General features: G+C 44.5%; 1 long non-coding RNA gene across 1 annotated transcript; it reads right to left on the reverse strand.

Annotated features, from left to right (window-relative positions):
* Positions 1-552: 552 nt before the first annotated feature.
* LOC119023258 lies at positions 553-6,769 on the reverse strand. Its single transcript, XR_005076214.1, has 3 exons — positions 6,567-6,769; positions 1,781-2,134; positions 553-725 (listed from the first exon to the last, which is right to left on the reverse strand). It is a non-coding gene; the product is annotated as an uncharacterized LOC119023258 (long non-coding RNA).
* Positions 6,770-8,763: the final 1,994 nt, after the last annotated feature.

An 8,763-nucleotide genomic window follows, 5' to 3' on the forward strand; every position in this document is an offset into this window, starting at 1 on the left:
CAGGATATGAAGGATATCTGCCACAGCAATCACAGAACATGTGCCAGTCGAACACGTGTGTGTGTGTGTGTGTGTGTGTGTGTGTGTGTGTGTGTGTGTGTGTGTGTGTGTGTGTGTGTGTGTGTGTGTGTGTGAGTGAAAGAGTGGGTGCATGCATGCACATGTAAGTGCATTTGTGTGGTTTGGATTAAGAAACCCCAAAGTGCTGATCTACAGACTGCCTTGTGTTTTCTCGGGCTATTGGATATTAAGGTAAGAATTTGTGCATTGGTGACCCCAGATATCTAATTTAACTGACTGTGTCCACTTAGCACCGCGGCACTACTGCCGAAACTGAGGCATAGCTACTACTGAAGCAATTCCCCCACTGGGCCAGTCTGGAATCCGGTTAGATTAGCCCCCAAACCCCCTAAAGCATGTAGGCATCAGAAGTCCATTCCAAAAGAGAAGGAGGTCTCATTCCTTCATATGGTATGTATACATTTGATATGTGGCCTCAAAGTACTCAAGTCCCACTAATCCCTTGACTCATAAAAAAAATCTTTACTTCCTTACAGCAAAACTGAAACAAACACATTTGCAAAATGCTCCCATGTCCTCGCTGGAGACTGAGGTCTCTCTCGGGCGTGTGAAATTATTGTGTGAAAAGCTGGACTTCAAATTGGATGGGTGTGACGGCCATGGGTTTGCCAATCATTCCATTGCTTTTATGCGACTGACACATGCTGCCAAAAGAAAGAGGAGAGTGAGACGCAGCCTGCAAATTGAAAGAGACAGAAAAACAAACAAACACTCGCGTAGAAATATAAAACCGGGCCAAAATGATCCGACGATAAAGCTTTTATGGAGAGAAAAAGGAAAAAAAAAAAAAAAAAGGAACTGCAAATCTGTGAAATGTCCATTCCTTACGACCACGCATGTTCTCCATAAATGTTCCAAGTGTAAGAGATACCAAGTTGTGCGACACATGTGTTTGTGTTTCAGTCACAATCAAAAGAGAAACAGAATAATTTTACAGAAGCTGAGATGTCGGCCGATGAATTGTTTGTATCATCGCCTTTCCATAAGAGAATGTACATCCTACCTGTTCCTGTCATTGGACGTGAGAGGTAAACATTTAAACATTTAAACATATGGATAATTCCCCCGTCTGTCTTTGAACGTAAGAAGATAACCTGCCTCTCCTGAAGAGAGTAAGCTGAATACCATATAGAGACACTCCCTGTACTGGCACATCAGCACCGTGTATCCAGGATTCAGGAGAGTTCAGGATTGTCTTTTTCTTTTTGTTCATTTGCCATTATAACTATTTGTTTACTATGTGAGGACTTTTAGCTATTTGTTGATGCTTTAAAGACTTTTAAATGGTCTTGTGACACAACAGCCACCGTGGCCACTGGTGACAATAACTATAAAATGCTCAAAGCTAAAACATAGTGTAGTGCCAAAAGAACCAAGTCAGCATTGTCAGTTACACAGCAATATCTGCCGAAGGTTTGCCAACGTTAGCACCTATAAGCTACTGGCTGTAAGCTTTGTGCTGATGAAGTCAGCTTTTCATTTGAGGGAGGAAACATTTGTTATCTTTTCTTTTAGGATTTACATAGCCTTGTTTTGACTGTGATATAATCCTGACCATAATAGTACTTTAGGCATGCCGATATAAAACCAGCATTAGTAAATCCCAGGTTGGACATCTGTGTGCATCCCTTAGATTGGGAGCTGACAGCCAGCACCGATCTTCTGTATAAAAAACATCCCTTCCTTTCCCCTCTCTGACCATTAAACACGACCGGATCGCAGCACGTGTTTCCGTCTCAGCGCGGGTCTTTGTTTGTCTACCCATGAATCCGGGCCGCTCTGTGTTGGGGGCGCAGGAAGGGATGCAGACTGGAAGCTGTGAGAGTTGAATATCATTAGCCATAAAGCAGATCTTCACTCTGCATCCCTGTACATAAACTCAACATATGGTCAGCGACGTCTTTACTGTCAGGCCCAGCTGCATCTGACTGAGCGAGCTCCCAGGTTGAGTGTTTACTTTGGACTGGAAGCCTTCCCTCATGAAACTACAAGAACAGGACACCCCAATTCTGGACAGAGAGGTGGATACCCCTGTCAGGTTCTGACACCCCACCTGGCAAAACAGAGGAAATGGTTTTAGTGTGTATCCTGAGCACACATACATACATACATACATACATACATACATACATACATACATACATACATACATACGCACATAAAATCAAGCAACACACATGCATACACATTTGTAAAGGGCAATATAATCTCTACTGTGGGCTCCGTTGTGAGGGACAGAACAGAACTGAGGTCGAAGATGTGGAGTGAGACATCACTGATGCAATGCTAATATTTCTTCTCTTGTATGAATACGGTATGTTAGTAAATGGATTGACTAATATACTATACAAAAATGTTTGGATTTTCTTTGCAAAATCAGATTCTGATGTTACTGTATTCCATCCAGCCTTAAATATTTATACTGAGATTTTCCAGAATCACTCTTATGTCTACAGTAGTCGGCCTCTGACTCCTTTCAGGTCACTCCAGTAGTTTGTGTGCAGATGTTCTGTGGGCAGTCAGGGCCTGACTTTCATTAGCCAGCTGTGATTCACTAGTAAATGCGTATATGGAGAAGGACCAAAGTAGAAAACAACGGAGCCTCTCAAACGCCAGCACCAAGGTCTGTTTACTGGCCAGTCACCATGGGTCAGAGAGGTAAACATCAGCAGCAGCTCCCGGCAAAGCCACATAACAAAGAGTATGACGTAGGGAGAAAGAGTGTTTGTGGAAACATGTGGGTGATACTCCTTCTGGGTTTACTACAGAGAGAGGAAGCTGCAGGTGGTTGTGTTTTTTCTTAAATGTGCAATGTGTCAAATCTTTGGTTAAAAAAATACAATTCTTAACAGAATGTGAAGACACACAGTTTTGACGCTACAATGTCTGTGCATGTTGCCAAGATATACTGAAATTAGCATGCTAACCAGCTAACCCTGGCCCATCCCGTTCCAAAGTTTAGTGCTAGCAGCGTAAACACCAACACTTCGACTGTGCCCCAAGCTCCAAGTTCAGATTGCTAGTTACACAGATAACTGAGCTAACCAGCAAATGGCAGCTAAAGCTAGCAGCAGTTACCTAGAATTTGTTTTGAGTACAAATTTGACGAGTGGCCAGTTCTTACATACTGCACCTTTAAGTAAACATAGTACCGTGTACAACTACTCTGTTACAAGTATAAGTCATGCCACTAAAAGGACTCATTATGCAAAATTATTAGAATAATAATATTGTTTATTGATGCATTGATGTGTTTGTGTGTGTGGGTGTGTGCAGTGCAGCTAGTGATGGGTTAAATGCAGAGGACAAATTTCAGGTGTGTTTGCATGTTGCATGTAAAAATACCTGTAGGTAAGTTAGCCAGCGTTAGCCAACTGGCCAAGCAGAGTTTGATACTGTTAGCAGCCAACTATAATCATGGTAATAAGGCTAATTATATAAGAGAAAAACACCTGATGTTTCTCAGCTGCTGCTCTATAGAAGTGTTCGCTCTTTGGACTCCATCTTAACTTCATCCGAGCCCAACATCAGAAAGCTAAGTCAGGCAAGCCTGATGCAGCTCGCCTGAGATAGGCACCTGACTTCCTACCTAGCTATGTTAACCTGAGCTCAAGTGAGTTGGCGACATTTAAGGCGACCCTTACGTGATATATAAGGCTAGCGTCACATCAACTTCCCAATACAAATGTGCACAGTGCTCCTGCAGTAAGCTACATGGAAAGAAAAGTGAAAATGTGCAGCACTTCACTAAATCTTACATACTTTTTCTGCACTCGGGAGCTGTTTGCCAAAGCGGCACCAGTAGAGAAATGCTCTGTGGCAACACCGTGTATCATGGCAGATGAGCAGCTTCTGTAAGTTGTTAGTGATTTGGCTTGACTGACTTGAGCCCCTTAATCATCCCTAAGCTTACATACCACAATCATACCCCACCTAACATGTTGCTGGGTTGCTCCTGAAGCCAGAAGTCTTTTCTTTTTTTCATAAAAATCTAGATGATTTAATACTCCTAGCTGCCTCTCTGTTTTGTTTATATTGATGTTCCCTGTGACCCAAGGCGTTTCGAACCTCTCCCATGTCAGCGTCAAGACCCAACCTACTCATCAGAGACCCTCTGGATCCTCAACTGAGGCTTATCTGTGTCATATCTCACATCCAGGGCTGTTATCTCTCCTTTCGCAGGCCTATTAAGATTTTTGGAAAAAACTCAAACCACTTCGGTAATATTTGCATATGAGCTTTCGCCAGATTTCCAACTTGCAGGCCAAATGTCCCATTCCCGGTAACATCTTCCCAGGCTTCTGTTGCCAAGTCTTTGGCGTCGTATCAAACCTGGCGCTGTGTGCATCACATGGCTGTGTTTACTGCCTGTGGTTAACGTCGATAGAAAAAAAAAAAAAATGGCCTCCCCGCGAGCCAAACACGTGGCCACCTGGCTCCAGTGAGCCTGGCCACAAACATGGATGCAGACACACATGCGCTCACATGCACTGACAGAAGCCTGTCCTATTAGACAGACTTTAATTGCAGTGGTGACAGCAGCGGGATCGGGCAGGAGACAGCGAGAGCTCAGATTAGGGCCGATCAGCTGAGATGAGTCTGGGATTCTGGCCAGCAACACTGAGGGAGAGTCAGAGCTGGAGAGAGAAGGAGGGAAAGAGTTTAAAGGAAAGGGTAATTAAGAGTTATTTACTTAATATCCCTAATAAACATACCCTGATGAGAACTGATGTCTCTTTTAGGCCTGAGAATAATTAGGAGTGAATTTGTGGGTGCTGAGATTTTCAGAGAGTTCACAATAAGAGAAGAGAAAATGCTGACAAGAGATCAGACCCCGACTCTCCCTGCTCTGCTGCGCTTGATGATTGTCCCATAACTCAACTTGAGCCCGGTCAGGGAAAAGCAGAGGGATGGAGGAAGTGGAATACGGTAGGAAAGAGAGGGATGGGGAAAAAAAAAAAGAAAAAAAAAAAGAGTATGCCGAGGAGACGGAGACGAGGAAGATTTACTGTTGTATTAAAAGGGATGCTGGAGTAAAAACAGGGGAGGTGGGGATTTTTTCTGAAGCTTTTTAAAAAAAAGCTCCCCGTGTCACAAAACAAATCCTCAGCATTTCAGAAGGAGATACGAGGTGATTAATGACAGTGGACAACACACACTCTGCATGAGGGGGGAAAGGAAAGGGAGAAAAAGACAAAGTGCCAATGGAGAGCTGAATGAAAACTGGAATGCCATTAAACACTTAGATCGCATTACAGTGGCTATATGTCACACTCCATCAAACAACATGAAGTCACATGTCAGTTACTAGCCTTTTTCAGAGCTTTCAACCACAAAGTCTCGACATTCAACAAGTGGCTCCAAAAAAAATCCGGTTATCGGACTTTCAGTGATGATCAACGGTCAAGACTGAACTTTCATCCTCAAGTCTACAGTTTTACCAGCATGATTCTAAAAGAAAAGTGTCTTTCTGCGTTTCAACATTTTTAAATGTGACACTGGGAAGTGGAACCATCTGCAGCCATGTTTGTGACGACAAAAAAAAAAAAAAAAAAGCAAAAACAAACAATGTTTTTAGAGAGACCTTGGGAAAACTCCATGCTCTTTTCCCAAATCCAACCTTTTTCTGCCTTAACCCGACTAGAGCATAAGCACGTGGTTGTTACAAGAGTTAATTTTTTTTTAATTAACCTACAGAAAACACAGTTGCAACATACAGAAGCGTAGTGTTTAAACTCACTGGTGGGTGCGCAGAAACATACTTTGTCGAACACCACACCACCACAACTACCTTGTGGCGGTACTGGCAGTAAATTGCTTACAGGCCAGCACAACCTCCATAAAAATCACCAACAAACATGAAATTCTAGGGGAAATGCCCGATAAACAAATGCCTCTTCCGGGTGTGACAAACAAATGCCTCCTACAAGCCCCAGGGAAATAAAATGGCATACTGAAGGTGTGGAGCTTGGATTTTAAGGGGTTCCCACATACAATCATTTTTTTTTTTTTTTCACTTTAAATGATGTGGGGCAGCCAAGAAAACCCAACAGGGCCTGAACGGATCAGAGTTTCCAGCTAGCAATTTAGGGGGGGCGACGATCTCAGTGGGTCAGGGACTGATTCAGAATGAGGCTGAGGGCCAGCTGTGCGCCATCCACCACCACTTTTAAGCCTTCAAAAAAGGATGTCACAACACCATGACTGGCTGGGAGGGAATTGCTCCCAAGCTGCTTCCACTCCTCAATCAGGACTCAGTCTCCCCACCTGGGCACAGGTGATTTGAATCCCCTGCAATTAGCCACAAGGGAAAATCATCCCAAACAAAGAAAAACAGCAAGTCTCAAACCACTGGACTGCTACAACGTTCACCCGCTCCACCACCTGAGCTACAGCAGCGGCCCCACACTTGGCAGTAGCATAAACTCACTTTTGTAAATGTTTAAATCTACTTTACATGTAGGGGAAATATGGTTTGATGATACCTTTTTAGGAATTTCCTGATGACGTCACGTATGGTTGTACTGGGTTGGGAACCGGCAGAGGAAGAAGTTCACAGAGGCGCACAGACAACGAGGTTGTTTCTAGTTTTTAATAAAAGGGGAAAAATCAAAGCAGAAAAAAGCAGTGTGTGTGTGTGAGAGAGAGAGAGAGAGAGATTTGATTTGAGGGTACCCGCCAAACCTGAGAGAGTCTGAATAATACATCAGAAATCGCTGAATTATTCACAAGGTAGCGGGCAGGCACTAGAGGTTTAGAAGAGAAGTACAGAAAATTGATAGAAAGCAGAAAAAAGGAGCGAGGGAAACAGGAATGAGTTGAATACCCAGTAGAAAACAGTGAGTGATGAATGTTTTCATCCTCCTCCTCCTCCTCCTCTCTCAGAGCGCCATCCGAAAGAACCGGGTCTGCTCCCTCCTGCCCTTCCTCTCCACCCTGTAACCATTCAGTGGCTTCTCCCCCTGGGGTGCGGGGCTACCGGGACGGCTCTGCTTTCACCTCAGAAACCTTTTTTTTTTTTTTTCGCACACAGTTGCACAACTGTTCAAGAAAAACACGTAGGGTAGGAAGAGAAAGTGAGCGATAGAGAGAGGCTGTGCGAGTGTGTATTTGTGGTGCAGCGGCGGTATTCAGATCCTTTCTTGCTGTGACAAGGTCTGCCAGAGTTCACGCTCTCGAGTGCCACAGCCAAACACAACACACACACACACACGTGCTAAAAATGGAAGTCAGAGATCAGTCATCTGATGGGCAGGTGGGGGAGAGCGAAAGATATCTGATGGACCGTGGGGAGGGAAACAAGGAGCAGGAAAGGGGCTTTGGTGTGGTTTGTCTCAACCGCATGCTTGATTCAAAGTGACTGGTCCAATGTTTCGTTCAATCTCTCAAGGACGATACACGGCACCGGCGCAGACACTTTTATGAGCTCTGCGACAACGCTGAGACACGACAGCCGAGGTCGTGTCCGTCTCTGTTTGTGCTAATCACAGCGTGCGCTTGCTTTACCTCTGCAACTTTAGCTAGTTTAGCGCGGGACATTTATTGGCCAGCTGTCGTGTCCTCATCACCACACACACACACACACACACACACACACACACACACACACACACACACACACACACACACACTGCCTTGTTTTTTTTAAAAAGCTCCTGCCTTTAATCACTTAAGCAGAGCGCTACAACTGAGCGTATTGTTCGCACACTCTCGCACTCTCCCCTGGTGTGTATGAAATTTCCAGGAGGGATTTTAATTTTTTTTTTTTTATCTAACTTCATCCATCCACGCTTTTAGTGCACCTCCACCCCCCCCACCCCCCCTCCTCCATATGTCAGGGCGCCACCAGAGCTCAGAATGTGCACGCGCCTCACACTCATATGCACGGCCTGGGAAAAAAAATGTACACGTGCCTGCCCCACATTTGGGTCATGCGAGTCAGACATGTGAAGCCCCGCTGGTGCCGCGGCAGAGAGGAGGATACTGAGGAGTCACGGCCTGGTCATCAGCACATACACACACAATTAGGAGGCAGATAAAGTAAGAAAAGTCCAAAAGGAAAAGCGAAGAGAGCAAGTCATTTGAACGTTTTATATGTGAAAAGTGAGGATTTTAAAGGAGCTATATGTAGAGATTTTATTTGAAACCATTCGAGTGCGAAGAAATATTAGTGTCTTCGTATTGCTTTTCACTGATACAGACTAAAGCTAACCAGCGAGGGGAAAGTGATTCACTGGAGCCCGGTCCAACTTCGGAGGACGAAGAAGAGAAGCGCTGCCTTAGGGTGCATTCTAATCATCCGCTCCTGCCAAGAAAACACATTGCCAGAGACAGGAAGTGATAGCAACAGAATGAAAACAATGGTTAAAACATTAACCTTGCCAACCACGGCGGTTCAGCGAGAGCTTATAAATGCAGCTGATAGTGCGTGACCTCACTCACACCGCGTCCCAGCTGGACACGAGCGATGCTGCGAGAAAACACTCTGCTTGACTTGATGAAGGTCCTCAGACTCGTTATGTTGAAACAAGTAGTTATCTGACGAATACCGTCTTCTTTTACTGCAAAAAACTGAGTGTGGCGTCAGCTGCCTGAGAACTGGTGATAAGAACCGCTCCATCTGTACTTGCTGTCGGGTATATGTCACTTCCAGAAGAGAAATGTCTAAATATCACTGAATGA

This window comes from Acanthopagrus latus, chromosome 7 (genome assembly GCF_904848185.1).
Source record: "Acanthopagrus latus isolate v.2019 chromosome 7, fAcaLat1.1, whole genome shotgun sequence".
NCBI classification, from domain to species: domain Eukaryota; kingdom Metazoa; phylum Chordata; class Actinopteri; order Spariformes; family Sparidae; genus Acanthopagrus; species Acanthopagrus latus.